Raw genomic sequence first — 16,678 nt, forward strand, 5'->3', positions numbered from 1 at the left:
GATCTACCACTACACCCACTAATAATTAAAGTTACCTGGGTATCCATCTTGAATGCTGTTAAATTCAGCTGTTAACAATTATTCCAGCTAAACCATTCAAAAGGTGCTTTGAACTTGTTTAAGGTCCTTCGTAACACTGTGCAGCTGGGTAAGAGGCTACGTTCTCACCTGAACAGAATACCATTAATAATTTATGCTGGGAGTCAGGGACTTTGTCCTAGGGTACTTGCATAGGCATAGTGGCCACTTTTCCAAGATAAGAACTTGAAACTGTATATTCCTTGAGGTTACATTGCAGACACCGGTCAGTATAAACCTTTTCTGTTACTTAGAACTACCAAAATAAGTGACTGCATATATCTGCTCTATTAAAACTGTCCCTGGGGTCAGCCCAACCCAGGACCATGCCAGCATTGCAGACTAGCTGGTGGGTGCTCATCTGCTTGTCCAGAACCCTGAACATCAGAGTCTGTAGGAGCTGACTGAAGCTGGAAGCTTTAAGGTTAATAATGCATATCCCCTTGTTATAGTATCTCTCTTCCCAGGTTGAGGCTAAGACATGCTTAAAAATTAAAAGTGCAGATATCCTACAAAGGAGGAACAGATGCTAAGACTACACATTAAACTTTAATGTGATTCCAACTCAGAAAGTCAATTTTACTAACTTTCCTGCATTACTGCAACCTCTATGATCTTGTAACCCTGCTGTATAATGTGCAGGGCACAGGTGTGGATACAGACTTACCCTAAATAGAACAGAATCAAAACAATGTTATAATGAATGAGTACTTGACACTCACATTCACATATTGTATTCTCTCTTTTTCTTCTGCAGGATCCTGATGTGTTGCAACCAGATCTAGTGACAGGCAGTCCTACCTCTGCTGGCATCCTTGTAGCACTGTCCTCATACTCAGTCCCACATACATGAGCTGATGAAAAATCAGACCTCGAGCTTCAAACAATTTCTACAGCATAAATAAAAAGACAGAGAGAACAATTATTAGTTTTTCAGGTTTACCTAGCCCGTTCCCCTTTATATATCACACAGAGCATCTAAAGTGCATGCGCATATTAATGTGGTGTCCATGCTCAACCCAATAAAGCAGCAATGTGCATAGCTATGTAGAACAAGGAGTGATGAGTACTAACGTCAGAAAACTAAGCAGCAGCAAAGGTAATGCTAACAGTCCTGACTAACTTCTGTATCTTCTGTGTACATTTGCATCACAGGAAATACTGATAAATACTGATAAATATTGCAAAGCCACTTGATTTAGATCTTCAAGCACATTCCAGAAAAGGGAAATAAAAAAAATAACATAGTATCACAGTATAATACATAGATGAAAAACATATGAACTTGCATTATTGACTTCAGTGCAGAAACCAATTAGGAAAATTCCTCAGTTTATGCTGGCCTAGACATCAAACTGAACTTGAGTGTATCACTGAATGTTGTAAGAGGTGGAAAAACAAAAAATGCTCATGCTTCTAAACTCTTGGAAGCAAGTGCTTACAACTACTGATCCCTTGCAATCACTTATCTTGCTGACAAAAGCTTTTGTACCCATCCTCATTCCAAAGTCACTGTCTTCACAAAGACAAGGCAGCACATTTTCAGAAGAATCGTACTGAGTGTTTATTTTAATGTGCACTCATGCTGTTACCTTGACCACCAACAAAAGCATTGTTACTCTTTCAGACAGTTACAACTTCAACGTTGCTACCAGCTATAATACCAAATAGATGTTTTCGAGCCATCAGTTTTTGGTAAGGAACGCTGAAGAATTGTTTCACACAAAGTAGGATAAAGCAGACATGGAATTATAGGACAGAAGGAAATACTACTCTCTACTGACAAACGCAAAATGACGATTAATTTTACTTGGAATCAATGTGCTGATAGGCAGATAAGAACGGGGCTCTTTGATAGGAAGAAAACAGTTTTTACAACTTAGTCTTAAGAATTTAACACAGAATCTTGGATTCCTTCAGCGTTCACATTGGTAAAAACAGAGATGTGAATATTGCACTGCATTCCCACTTGCACAATAGAACAGTAAGTCCATGCCTACAAATAGCTCATGCAGATACCTCACACAGGAAATCATTTTAATATGTTCTGTTTTCCCTGGACATAGTGCACTTGGGTAACTGGCCTCATTACAGAAGGAATATTTTAGCAGTTGGAAGTGGCTTCGTGCTACAGTACCTTTGTGTAGAGAGATCACCTTCAGCGATTATTTATTTCAGGAGTTCAGATTGCTGCCTTCCTGTGACATGATGAATGACTTTTAAGTAACATAATATCTGGTTTCCTCCTCTTTCACACACCCATTTCATTGCCAGTTGTCTTTAGTGACCAGATCTAAAAGGATTGTTTGCAGTCAAAAGGGAAAGAGAAATTCTTTACCACATGCTCAGCCTCCTCTTGTTCATATTTAATTGAATTCTTGCTTGTTTTAAAATCGTTATCAATTATTCACCCTGAGCTCATTAACTCCAAACATCACAAGTATAAATAGGACTGCTCTGTTAAAAATCCCCAAATTTTCATTTTCCCTTTTAATCTGTTCTCTATGTAACAGTAAACTATTGAGTGAATTATATGGCTCTTTCCTGTATGTATTATTTAAAGCAGAGAGCAGGCCAGCAGACAAGGTACAAAAGTCCTGTGATATTAGAAGGTAGCACGGGCAGATCCATCGGGCTGAGTCTCTCCCATCATTGTTGGGCCATTGATGGCTGAACAGCACTGAGAAAAAAGTCCTGTCCTTTCCAAACAGCAGCTCAGACCTCTCTTTCTGCGTCAGTTTTAAGATTTGAAAAGAGGTTTTTTTGATTAGCTAAATTAAATCCTCAACGTGTTTTGTTTATAACCCACATTCTTCTCAAGCCAGTTGATATTACAACCACACAACATCAAATATTTCATGGTGCAAGACTCGTCCATCCCTGTAAGATCAACACACACGATTTTCACATTGCACCCAAGGTGCAGCCAGCAACCCCAGCAATGCTGAGCTGAAGATGTGCTGTCTGTACACAGTGCTACTTGACAGAGCCTCTGCAGTCACTCAGACAGTCAGAAGGCCTTAACCTTTAAAGCCCTGCTGAAAAGAGAATGTTACAAACAGAAGCCTTTTTTTTCTTTTTGTTTTCTTGCAATTCTTTAGTATCAGTCCGGTGTGGCCATGACAGTCCATGAAGTTTATTTAGCCACTGGGTAGTTTTGTGCAAGCAATGGAATTGTGAACATATCCCATTAAAAACTTCATCTTCACAAAGCAATCGAGAAATCCATACAAATATGACACATCCTACTGAACACTTCACCGAATGCCTCAGTTCTCCTACCTGTTTAATGGGACTTGGTTTACATTTGAATTCTTACTGGCATTGCTCAGAATATATAATATTTAATATATAAATAAACGTATCCTTTTGCTTAAACTTGAAATTAGAGCAAATTTCTTAGACCAAGGATTCCAAGTTTCACCCTAAACTGGAAAGCATTCAGACAGAAATATACCAAATAAGCAATGCCGTGGCTTGACTGTAGTGCTGAAACATACACAAGGTAATGAGCCTGACAAATATGGAAGCAATTTTTTTAGCTTTGTTCTTCTGCTAGCAACACAGGGGGTGACACGTGAAGTATTTTAGCTCTGTAGCTGAACGGGGTCATTATGCCTACTGCACATATGACAACAATGCAGTACAAAGCAAGCATAGATATATAAAATAAAATTAAAAACAAAACAAAACGACACAGAAACTGCTCTGCTTTTCAGGATCTGAACCACTTGGGTCTACCTCATCTTGTTCTGTCCATAGCATTGTGCTGTATCCCACAAACACACCCTGAAAGCTTCACCTCCACATCTGTAAAACACATTCTTCTTCCTTGCATGGTCGCGGTGAATATTCAAATGTGAATTGTTGCTCGGTGCCCAAATGGTAATGTATAAGGAAGCCATTAAAAATGCCAAAGATAGATATAAGGTTTCTAGGAGCACATAAAGTTGTAATAAATCTGTTCCAAACTCACTTCTCACGCAGGTCACTAAATCTGTGCCTATAATATTAGGAGTGTGCTGGCTAACTGGCCACTAGCTATACAAAAGCCTTTTCTCTCCAAGTTCAATCAAAAGGACAACAGCATATGACAGACCCCTTGTATCTTTTGGTATTTTAGCCTGTCACAGCAGGGACCTCCTGCAGTGCTAGGAAAAGAGAGTTTTTTTGCTGGCCAAGCTAAAGCTAACAAAAATACCTAATGAGTAGAGGAGCTGAGAAGCTCATGCATTTAGCTATGTCTAAAGTAGCTTGTGCATACTGAATGTGGGCATGAAAAATTAATTCCAGGGATCCTATTGGATATGCTTTCAGATGACTGTTTGTACTAAAAAAAATAATACTATTTTCTGTAATGCTTTTTACTTCAATTAAAAATATTTTTGTGGAGAAATTATACACAACCACTAACTCCATTTTCTCCTTATAACAGGGGGAAGGGAACTTCTGCCCTGCCACCTAAACACTGTCAGTGCCTTATGTCTGGCAGGCTTCTGCTCTGCCCTTCCTCTCTCTAGCACCGGTTTCTCTCCCTGCTGATAATCTCCATCCCTCTCACGTGTACCACATTTTTTCACCCATCTAAGCCAATTTCCCACCAATTCAGCCCAATTAATTCAGAGGGGAAGAAGACGAGGTGGTTTGAGGAGCTCTATGCAGTGTGGCTACACCTCAGGAGAAGGACGTGCTGCGAAGTGGAGTTACAGAAGCCTTGTCCTGTCCTGGGAGAGGAGGAACTAAACATGCTGGAAATGCTGTGCTGCTGCAGCTGCTGGATTTGCAAGGGTGCTGCAGTGCACGAGAAGGCCAGATAACATGGATTTGTCTGTGCAGCTACAAGGAGCACCGCGGCACAGAGTCTTGGGGTGTATGGGGTAGGGAGATGTGGCAGCATGAAGCCGTATGAGGCTAATATTAGTGTCCTCCCACCAATGTTACCTGAGATTCCTATCAGACTTTCAGCACGGAAAATATTCCCTCCTGTTGCTCTAAAATATAACATGCATCTCTGCAGATGAAATAAATTGAAATGAACATTAAAAACTCTAATGGCATCTAACAGCAGAAAGGAGATGCATTCCATAGGAGGAATGACAGTAGGGTGGACTTTTCCTGTGTGATGGCACCATTCATTGCTTGAAAAAAGCAGAGCAGGGAAAAAGAGCTAGAGGTTCTGTCTAGGATAATAAACAAACAAACAAAAAAAGTATTAATTCAGATGTTAGTTTATGCTCCAAGTATAACATGCTTCAGAAGAAATTTTAGAGACAGCTAAGAGATGGCAGAACTGACATTTGTTCTGGAGTGGATGCCTATGCTCAAGCCAAGAAAAGCAGTTAGAATGCTGGTTACAGTGACTATATAAACATTGGGTAATCCTTGTTCTTTTTCTCTAGGACAAACTCAGCCTATAGGCTTGATGACATAATTTCCATGACTAACTATTTGTTAATTAAACGCACAATATATGATTATTAAATGCAAGATGATTGAGCTCTTAAGAAGTCTAGTCACTACTGTTCCAAACAGACGGATATTTGTCTTGGATTCCTAAACTTACACATTTTGTGAAAGAAAGGTCCAGTTTGATTTTGTTTATGTTTGGCACATCCCATTAGGAAAGTTTTGTAGTTTATGTATTTTTCCTTCAAGCAAACCTGAAGAGGAAGCTAAAGCAAATGCAAATATATTACTGCAAATGTACTTAGAAGGAAGTATCTGTTAACCTCACCTTTTAAAGGAAAATCCAGTATTTAATCAAAGCCTTCTGTAACTAGGAAACTTGGTTCCAAAGTCTTCAATCCAAAGAGGAGTATCACTGGTGGATTACTTGCTTGAATGACATATTCTGGCAAAGCTAAAGATTTAGTAAAAATTGACATCTTGCATTCCACTGTTGACTCACTATATGCTGCTAAGAAAGAGCACAGAGAAGGACTTTACAAACTCTTGTATGATTTAAGACTACTAGAGTAAGGCTTGAGAGACTGACCCCTTCTTCAGTGTGGGATGATATGTTCCTTCCTAGCCAAAATTCAGTGCATAATCATTTATAACATCTAGAGTATCACACATCTGTGTAACAGGATGGTTTAATTCTGTCTTTAGTCAGAAAAACACTACTTGATAATTACAAAAATATTGGCTTAATGACAGAAACAGAATAGGTTCTCTGTTATGAAGTGGTAAAAATGCCTTTGTTGAGGTATAAACAGATATGTTAATTTTAAAGTTCTAAATAAAACTTCCACTTAGGAGTTTTGGGGAAACTTTCAGTATTTTCTTATATTTGCGTGATCAATGACTGAAAATCTGTTTAAAACTATGTTAACCATTCTCTATGGAGCTATCACCAAAAGGGCTAAGTTTATAAGAGAATAAAGAGTTGTTCATCACCCCCTCATGCCTACATTTTCCATTTCCCTATAAAAGTACATGTAGTGATAAGGTACAACAGGTGCTTGATCAGCTCAGATACTAATTAACCTACATATCATCATGCAATATGCAAGTTTTAAATAATGTAGAGCTCAAAGCAATAAAACTATGTAAAAGTGAAGCCTGGAAACAAAAACTGTTGTTTCATTAAACTTAAAATACAATTTGACTCTACCATACCAATGCATATGAGCTATCTGCATTAAATTGTGTTTAATTTAACTCTAGAACTATAGGGCCCAATTAAAAATAATGAGGCCTGTCTCCAACTGTCAGGCTCAATTAGAGATAATGGGAACTGATAGTTCCTGGAATAGATTCATTTTTGTCTGATAGACGAACTGGGGCAGGGGTCTTGGCAGGGGTCATTGGAATAGACCTGGCAACAAAACATGGGTCACTCAAGCTTAAGGAGTCTTAAGGAACCCAGTTATTAAATAAGGAAGTAGGAAGTAAATCAAATCCAAAAGCACATGAATAACCCCAACAGATTCTCTTTTTCTGTTACATACACATATATTTCAATTCATCTAATCATTAAACTGCCCACTTTACCCGAACAAAATATATATCGCAGAAAAGTTAAACCTCTTTGATAAGATAAAAGAAAAACTGGAAAAATAAATGCCTAACTTCAAATTCCAGTACCAGCTTTCAACAGTGTAGAAGGACCAATATTTTTACGTGATGTACCAAAGATTTTACTAAAATGGCTGAGCTTTTATTTTATGCATTACAAAAAACAAAACTAGGAAAGATAATTTGGATAAACAAGAAACCTAGCTGTCTTGGTAGATGTTACTTATGATGAACAGAGTACTTCCTCTTCAGCCTAAGCAATAAATGTAGGAAAAATATATCAGCTGTTGCACTAAAATATATCAGCTGTTGCTAAGCACTTCCAAAGATGTCATTGAACAGTCAGGCGAATTCAAAAATGTGCCTGAGAGCAAAGAAGCCATTTGTCCCTGAAGAAACATGAATGGATGATACAGCCCCTGACAACTTTTAGGCACTAGACAGTAGCTGTCATTTTAGATGAGTAATTAATCTTGAACTGAGAGGGAGATGCAGAGCACTGTTGACTGTTTATTCGGCTACAATGACAGTCAGCATCTGTTAGAACCACTTTTACCCTGCCTGGAATTCATAACCTCTCTGAGGCAGAGCTTGCCTGTGCATCTATTGTCAGCAGCAATGACTCTGAAGTTCGTGTTGGGCAATCCTGACGTGCTGTGCCTTGGCTCGCCTTTTGTTTCTCTGTGAAGACACTTTTTTAATCTAATGATATCTTTCTCAATGTCTAACGATGCTCGTGCAACATGCTGCCAATGGCATTTTATCCTCTGGTCCCCTCCCCCCTTACATGTACAGGCCTGCAAAGTCATGCTTTGCATTTTAAATCTGTTCTCTGTGACTTCTGAAGAAAGAATAGTTGAGCATTTGAGCTTCTCCACAATGAGCCTTACTCTTTGTGCTGAAAGAATGCACAAATTTATAATTTCATCCATTATTTTCCTTCATGCTTCCCTTCTTGTACACTAAGAACATTGAGAAGAGACCCTCTACGGCCACATTAGACCACCACAAACACGCTGCTAAAACACGGTGTAGAGCTACTGGCAATACAAAGGACCACTTTTTTTTTTCCTTCTTCCATGCACATTTTTAATCCCCAGAAAGCATTATTACCTACATTTATTGTTGCACCCTTCAGCTGGAAGAATCAGATGTTTTGCTAGCTTCATTTTCAGTTGAGTCTTATGACTTTGGTTAATTTTCATATTCCTCTGTCTCGTTCTCATCCTGCGAGTCTCACAGGTATATAAGACCTTTGAAAGACAAATTTAAGCATCATGAAAAACTGTAACAATTAAATTCACTTCATCATGTCAGATATTTAAAATGGGTTAGCATATTTAAGTATGAAGATTTAATACGTAGTTGAATTTAATTCCCAACTTTGAAGGGAGTTCAAGGCACTCATAACACAAAGATGCTGTGTTTCCCAAGCAGTTGATCTGGAAGAGGTTTCTTACAGTTCAGTTTCTGCAACATTGCAAAGTCAAAGCCTAGTTTTCTTAAGTGTTACCATTAGGATTTGTGGAAGCAAGCCAAGTTGAATTCATCATTTTTTTGCTGTAAGGAAATGTATTTATTTTTTCCTTCATTGCAATAGCAAATTTTTGATATATTTGCATTTCTACAGCCTCTTCTATCAAAGTATCTGAACATTTTATAAAAAACTAATGAAGTCCTAGCACAGGAATAACAGGCATTATCTGCTTTACAAAATAATTAGCCACACCACAGATCACCACATTATGCTACTCTCTATTTTTATATTGCAGAACTCATCTAACCAGTCATTTCAGTGAGTAATTCCAAATAACGCATTTTTTCAGGAATTGAAGTTCATGTTTTCAACACCATGCAGCAAATCTGTTTCTAGTTTTGTTGTTCCTGACTTGGTTGTCTAGTTCAATTCAAAGCCTGGTATTCAGCAGTGTTTGACACGTGCTGATAATGGGTTACAAACTTAATTAGCAAAGACATACAGTATTAGTGAATACTTCAGAAAACATGAAAATCTGTGACTGTGCAAGGCTGTACGTATGGTCTATGACAGCACTAGGAAAAGAGCTGTATTTCTGCTATGTTACTTGCAATCATTTAAATAAAAAAAAATATATAATATTAACAATAATAATAAACTAGTTTCCAGACTTGTTTTTCCTCCAGTTGCTCTTTATTCAGGAGCTCATTTTTTTTCCCAGCTTCCCCCCAGCTCTCCTGAGTTACCCTTGCAGCAGGACAAGCAGCAGAGGCATCCCAGAGGACGTGGGTACTGCAGTAGCCTGGAACAAGCAACAGGGGATGTTGCGGGATCAGAGCCTGCAGCACAAACAGGCTGAGAGCTTGCGCCTCTGAGCTGCTGCATGCTGGAGACCTCAAAATGACCACAGCCTCAATTCTCTAAGATTGCTTTTTCCGTGCAGAACATAAAACCAATGACAAAGAACAAACCATCTGATCCCCTCAGTGCACCTGTACTCAGTATGCACGGGAAACAACAAGAAAATGAAAAAGGTGAGGAGAAAAGGCGTTTGGATTAGATTTCTTTTTTTTTTTTCAATCTTCACCTGAAATGAAGACAATGAAACCCAAATATGAAGCACTAAAAGACAGTTTGTAAACTTTGTGAAAATTCCTAGTTCTTAGGGATGAGAATGAATACACCGAACGTCCATTTGCTGAGTTGGCCAGGCATTAATATTCTAATGCTAAGTAAAAGCAAAAAAAAAAAAAAAATCTCTTCTCTTTTTGGCTTGCAAAATGGTGCTACATATTTATACAGCACTGAAGTAAAAGCAAAGCCAAATGCCATCTGACAGATTTCAATGTATGTGTATCAAATGTATGTGTATCCCATCTAAAAGATAGTGTTATTTATGGTTAATTCCGCCTCCCTCATGAAACCAGAGTTTCTTCTGACTTCAGTGGCCAGGCCTGGACCCTTGGTTTCTTTTCAATTTCACAATAAAATCAGCTCACTGTAGCTTGACGGTATAATCTTTCTTAAGGGGCTCAGAGTGCATATGCCTGACTTTCTTCAGCAGGTGCATCTTCAGAATCGATTTCTGCTGCTCCACAGAATGCCCTTAATTTGGAATAAAAAGTGAGATGTTGCTATCGCTTAAATCTGAAGACTGTCACCACTAGAATAATCAAACATTTATCTTACACTGGCATTTGAAGAGGTTTCAAAATACAAAGAAACTCAGCAGGCAGTCGATGAATTCCCCTGGCCCCATCCTAAGAAAAAAAAAAAAAAGAAAGAAAAAAAGAAAACATTACAGAGGAAAGAGAAAGAGACACACAATTCATCTTGAAGATACCGGAGGTTTTCTTTTTTCCTGTTGAGTGGTTCTAGTTTTGAACAGGCTATGCTGGAGTGCATCATAGCACAGGGGCACCTCCCACCATTCACTTGGTCACCTCCGTACTGTAGCAGAAACTGCCAAACAATCGGTTTATTCTCTTGTGATAGTAACCCAGGAAACAAATCTATGATGACACTGTTACATGCATTCGTGAACTTCGTGGCCTTGTAGGTCACTGGACAAATCTCTCTAAACTGAACTGTTGACAGTTCTTTGCAGGGTTCCCCACAGGAAACTGAAGGTTAATTGACCATTCTTTCAAACCATGAAATGCTTTTGAAAATGTTAGTTTTAAGTCTCGTAGCCTAAAATCTGATGAAACAGCGTGTCTGTACTGTGGGCTCTTCTAATTACTGAAATTTTAGATTTTGGTCATGGAAGGTGCAGAAATGGTTTAATTAGATTTCTGTGCCACTGTGATATTGTTTAGAACAGAGATGCTGAGGTAGCAAGACACCTGCCAGAGAAGCTATTTGTAATAGAACTGACCACTTCTTGCTTATGGTAATTTGGTGATGGCCTTATTAAGGGAAGGGACCGTACATTTTCAGTCTTAGATCCTTAGAAAAATATGTATGTGCTTATCTTTGCTCGTGTGGATTGTCTCACTGACGTCACAGGAATTATCACACTGTTGGTTTCTGCAGAATACTTCCACCTGTAAAATCAGAGATATGCAAATACTCACGTAGCCAGAATGAGAAATTCCAGAAAACAGCCAGTGCTCTTCAGTGACTGGAAGGAAAGTAGGTTTACTTTATGAGGTACAACACAGGCAAAAAAAAATGTTTATATATTCACTTAAGATCTGCAGAAGCTACGAAGAAAATGGATATCAAATGTTCAGTCCTTTACCACGCTGTATTTGAGCTTTACACACTGACGGTACTACCCTGACATCCTATGGGTGTTATTTTGTATTTGAAATAAAATGATGATCAGAAGTCAGGGTAACGATATGTTTTAATCCCAACTGTTTACACCAACAGATTGTCGTCATGTATCTAAGTACAGACGATGCCACCTTCCACACACGCTGTACTAATTGTTATCCACACCGCCGTATCTGCAGACAACCGAATGGTTTGAGGAGGCCGTTTTAGCCTCCATCCTGATTTTTTCTCATTTCTCTATGCTTGTATTAGATGCTATATCTCTGAAAGTAACTATTTTGCTTGAGGCTATTCAGATACGCACTGAAACTACATTTCTGAGAGATCACTTTCTTGTTAATGAAATTTCGAGGGTTAAAATTTGCTAACAGACAGCGATAAAGGCAATTATGTTGGACATTTGAAGTGGTGGAACACGTGCCAGCCAACCAGAAATCTCTTGTCACAACACTTGCTTCATAATATTGTATATAACAACCATTGTGCTGCACAATTACACTATCTATAAACTATGTTTTGCCCCCAAATAGATATGTATCAAGGCAAAATACTCTCGTAGTCCACTCACACAGATATAATTGTGCAATGCTTAGGCTTAAGTGGATAAATTATGAACAGATTGGCAGGGTTTGGGTTTCCTAGTGGGCCCGTTTTTGTGGTTTTGCCAGCTCTTAAAGTGCATATAATAATGGCTCTGTATTATCTGCGTTACTGTGGCATTTAGAAGCCCCAGGCCCATTCTTTCAGGCACTCTGTAAAAATACAGCAGTGAGATCATTTCAGCCTCCAAAGAAATTACCTGTCAAATGCATGGCTTCATTTAGCACTTTAGTATAATTCTAAGACACATGTAAGTACAATAAGAAAGGTTGAGGTTGTGGTAAACAGATCAGCTATCTCTATTTTTTTCTAAACTTTAGCATTCTTCAGTAACATGCTATTCTAAAAACAACATCTTAATCCATAAAAATATACCAGCAAAGCAGTTTCCCCTTTCTGATGACACACCTTACCCTAGCTCACCCGGATTCAGTATGATGGGTTTTGTTCCTAAGTATTAACAATTTCACATTCAGATCAGTGAGTAGGCTACACAGGGCAATGGTATCACCTTCATGAGGATAAAGATTAATTTCTTACAGGCCAGACTACCAACTCTTCACAGAGAGCACGACAACTGAATAAAGAACACCAGGAACTAGTTTTAGTAAGAAGGGCAGTGATGGTTAGAAGCTGCCAAACTCCTACCACAGGAATCACGGTTTCTTTGTTGCCTAAAGACACAACACAAAACAAAAAGGAAATAAGAAGAGACGTAATCTCCTTAGAAATTAAAAAAGGCATCTTAACAGGTGTATAAAGCAGGTTTCTCTGTGTTTGCGATATGAGTTACAGAACTTTTAAACTGTAAAGGCATTTTAAAATGTAGCTTTTTCTGACCAAGTCAGGCACTAGGACCTCCAGTGTGTTTTCCTTACCTTAGCCGTGAGGAAGGCCTTTTTGTCCGTTACATCCATGCATGTAATCAGTGATTGTGCCCATTGTAAAACTCAGATTCACCATCTGTACGCTCCCAAGTGGCTAGACGAGAACTAAAACCCCATCCCTATGGGATTAATCTGCAATTTCACACTAAATGATTTTTAAGAATAATTTGTTACGATACAGTATTCTAAAAAAAAAAAAAGTCGGTGCTTTTGCATTTTAATAAAAGGAGGAAGCTTGTAAGTTTCCTATATTTAAATGGGTTGTACGGAACCCACTTTCACTTTAGTTTCATTTAGACATGAAAACGTCTAAGGAAAAGTTCCTTTTGGCAATTGAAACAGTTGCTTTTTATTTCTGAGGGAAAAAAATGCAAAACCAAATTCATGATCTGTGTGCTGAGAAGGGGATAAAGTGAAAATTATTTCTGGTTTTGTTCTGGGTCTGGGACTTTGCATCATTAAGCTGCAGTTTATAATGTAAAGAGAATATTTCAGTCTTGTACTAAGGGGAATGAAGGGATGAATTGTGAAGGCACTGCGTGGAGGTAAAGAATCCACTTTCACATAAAACAAAGCTGGCTTGAAGTGTGCAAGGAAATTATTCCTTTTTAAGAAGCACGAACTGCTTTTAGAAGCACCCCATTTCACTAAGGAGAGGGCACTGATCTCAGTTTTTACCATTTTTTTTTTTCTCCACAGATTTTAGATACCCAGCTGAGAAGGATGAAAACTGCAACCAGAGAACATGCCAAGCCAGGACTAAAAGACTGAGGGTCTGGACACGTTAAAGTCCTTTTACAAAAACAATGATGTAAAAACATGAAGCAGCTTTTCAGCCTTTCTGCATTCAACTGTGATAACCAGTCCAAATTGGTTTGAGGAAGGGGAAATATTTTGATTTTATAGCCTGACTAGATGGAACACAGAGGTCATCAAAACCTTCACTGAGTTATCACAGATGACTTTTGAGGGTTCCTCAACTCTCCCTTGCTTTTTCTGACTTACCTCCTAAAATATACTTGAGAGTGAGGAAAATAAAACTTTAGTTACTCCAAAGAAGGGAAGAATTTAGTTGCTGAGCATTATGGTATTTTAAAGGCTACATGTGGTTTTCCGTGCCCCAAAATAAATTAGATAGAATCTGGCAGAACAGAAGTACCTAACACATTATTTGCTAATATTCACTACACAAATAGCTTCAATTGTGTCAGGTGCACTTGACCCATTCTTTAACTTAGACAAGACTATAAACAAAAACAGTAATTGTCCACATCCTGTATTCTCTCATTTTAAAACGTGTAAAAGGAACCCAGCTAATGTGTGTAAGAAAACCATACACAACAATATCCCTTTTCTTGCTATTGTCATGCTATTCTCAGACTGCACAATACCTTCAGTGTAACATTAACTGTGTGAGAAAACACTTAAAACATGGGAAAAATGACTACAGTCAGTCTCAGAATCCAATCATCAACTTGCAGTTTACCTGCATTCAAACTTCAAGATGCCATCTCTTAATACAAAAGAATCAAAGAATTTCTGAAGAAAAACATAAGGAGGTAACAGAAAATGAAACAAAACAAAACAAATAACAACAACAACAACAAAACATAGTAACTTCTAAGGCCAGTTGTTTATTGAGGAAACTTTGTGTTTTAAAACTGTTTCATAGGTTTAACAATGTTTCAGCTGGTAACTGGCAAACTCTACCACCTGCTCTGCTTAACAGTAGTGAAAACACCAGCCTGCAAGTAATTATGTTTGTGTTTGGCAAGGAGTACTACATGTTACTTTCATGGAGTCAAAGAGTAATTTAGGTTGGAAGGGATCTCCAAAGGTCTCTGCACAAAACCTCTGCTCAAAGCAGGGCCAAAGCAGACTGATTTGATCAGAGCTCTGTCCAGCCAAATTTTAAAAGTATCTCCAAGGGCTGAGATTCACCATCCTTCTGTGCCCTTGTGAAAACTTCTTCATAATGTTTAACCAGAACTTTCCTTGTTGCAACTTGCTAAGTACTCTTCTCTGTGTTTGGTGAACTAAGCTCTTTATCCCTTTACATTTCAGTTTAAGCTCCCCTAGTGAGCAAGACAGGTACAAACTACCTACCCGTCTACTTCATACCTGTTATAATCCGGCCCTTCCAAGCAGGAGGTATGCAAATCACCTGAATGAGAGAAACAAATCTGTACGTTATATGCATTACTACAAGGAAACCAGCCGAGCAGAAAGTTCAACACAATGGCCAAAGTGAATTCTCAGGAATTCTAAAAGAAATATCAGGTTTTATCTTTACCTCTCCTACAAATATTTTAGCTACAGGAACAAAAAAAAAAATGTTTTTAAGTTGCAAGGTAAGATTATAAAGACTGTAAGTAGACCTTAAGTTAAAAAACAACAACAAAAAAAAACAAAAACAACAGTAAAACATATCACTGCAATTTAGGAAACACTTGCAACTGTGCGAAATCTATGCCTTAGGCTCCAGCAGTACTGTTACTTTTTTTAATGCTCCTATTTGGCTCTCCAGATGTGCCTGGGATAGGCCCTGCTGCTAAGAAGTATTGATTACTCTCCATTTCTATTGACAGTAATTAACAGAGGGAGTTTTGATGCTCATCAAAGTGAACAGATTCTCATTAAGAGCAGAAGAAAAGATCTCCCCTGCCTTCACATTCCATTCCCTCTGTACCACATGGCAAACTGTCAGGCATAAGCAAACAGATTTCTCATGAGATCTGCATTTTCATTCCACACATGTAAAGTGTTTCCACACTTACACTTTATGCAAAGCCCGAACAACACGGTTTCATCACTGATTTCAAACCGCTTCCACGCAGAGGCCACCTTTCATGACAAGTAAGGTAGAGACCTGCTTCGATGGGGGATTTACGGGAAGAATAATCTGGTAAAGCAAATCAAGACCCGACAAGCCCAGGCCAATATTTTCTGGGTTTGCACCTCCACTGGCACTTTTTTGCCTGTGGATCAGGTGTTTTGCTCCCATCTCTTATGTGGAGGTAATGCTGGCCTAACCTCGCACCTTTACAGTTCACTTTTGGATGGTGTAGCATGCTTAAAAACATTGAAGAAAGAGGTACAAGCGTGAGTTAGGTTAAACTCCACAGGCACCCCCAGCAGGGAGAGCAGCTTCCCCTCAGCCCCCTTCAGAGGCAAGGCGAAGGGGGGGCGTGGGGTGTTCCCCTCACCCATTTCGTTTTAATTTTTTAAGGTTTCGCTTCTTTAGTTGCCCCTCCGGAGCCCCCTCACCCTGCTTTATACCCGACCCCGGCCACCCTTCTCCCCTCCGGGCCTTTCTCCTCAGAGCCCCGGCGCCTCCCCGCGGTGTGCCCGCCTTTGGGCCCGCCTGACGGAGGGCTCGGGGCCGCCGCTCGCGGGCACCTTCCCGCGGCCGGCCGGGGGGTGGAGGCCGGGCTGAGGAGCGGCGGGCCCGGCGGCGGGCAGAGCGGGGCTGCGGGCGGGGAGAAGGAGAAAAGAGGGAGAAAAGAGGGAGAAGAGAGGGAGAGGAGGGCCCAGGGCGCTGCCTCCTCACCGAGAGGGGACCGGAGGAGGCTTGGGGGGGGTCCCTCAGGGGGTCTCACCCCCACACCCGCCGCTTTGAAGGCGCTGAGGCGGCTCGGTGGGTGTGTCCCCCCCCCCCCCCCTCAGTACTAAACGCCCCCAGAAAGTTGCGAGAAGTTGGTTATTTATTTTTAATTAATTACTTTATTTACGAAACTCGGCTCGTTTAGCGTTAATCACAGCCAGGTCTGTGGAGAAAAAGAGAAAGGAGGGAGGGGGGTTAATTAAAAAGGGAGGGGGGGGGTTTGCAGCGCTG

General features: G+C 39.6%; 1 protein-coding gene and 2 long non-coding RNA genes across 4 annotated transcripts in view; 1 reads left to right on the plus strand and 2 right to left on the minus strand.

Moving 5' to 3' along the window:
* Positions 1–2,361, minus strand: part of MYO1H (myosin IH) — a 36,791-nt gene extending 34,430 nt beyond the window's left edge. The window contains exons 1-2 of the mRNA XM_038187458.2: positions 2,216–2,361; positions 801–968 (exon numbers count right to left, since the gene is read on the minus strand). The gene's annotated coding sequence lies outside the window, so the exon portion shown is untranslated. The remainder of the gene's footprint in view (positions 1–800; positions 969–2,215) is intronic.
* On the plus strand, positions 96–1,008 carry LOC119718541 (uncharacterized). Its single transcript, XR_005269677.2, has 2 exons — positions 96–304; positions 836–1,008. It is a non-coding gene; the product is annotated as an uncharacterized lncRNA (long non-coding RNA).
* Positions 2,362–5,819: 3,458 nt separating the features above from the next.
* Positions 5,820–16,645, minus strand: LOC139998795 (uncharacterized). Of its 2 annotated transcripts, XR_011803726.1 has the most exons (8): positions 16,394–16,644; positions 15,621–15,712; positions 14,965–15,007; positions 11,152–11,198; positions 10,265–10,335; positions 10,075–10,180; positions 8,216–8,351; positions 5,820–5,995 (listed from the first exon to the last, which is right to left on the minus strand). It is a non-coding gene; the product is annotated as an uncharacterized lncRNA (long non-coding RNA). The 2 variants fall into 2 exon arrangements; XR_011803728.1 differs by lacking the exon at positions 10,075–10,180 and having other exon boundaries at positions 16,394–16,645.
* Positions 16,646–16,678: the final 33 nt, after the last annotated feature.

The sequence above is a fragment of the Anas platyrhynchos genome, chromosome 16, assembly GCF_047663525.1.
Source record: "Anas platyrhynchos isolate ZD024472 breed Pekin duck chromosome 16, IASCAAS_PekinDuck_T2T, whole genome shotgun sequence".
Taxonomy (NCBI): domain Eukaryota; kingdom Metazoa; phylum Chordata; class Aves; order Anseriformes; family Anatidae; genus Anas; species Anas platyrhynchos.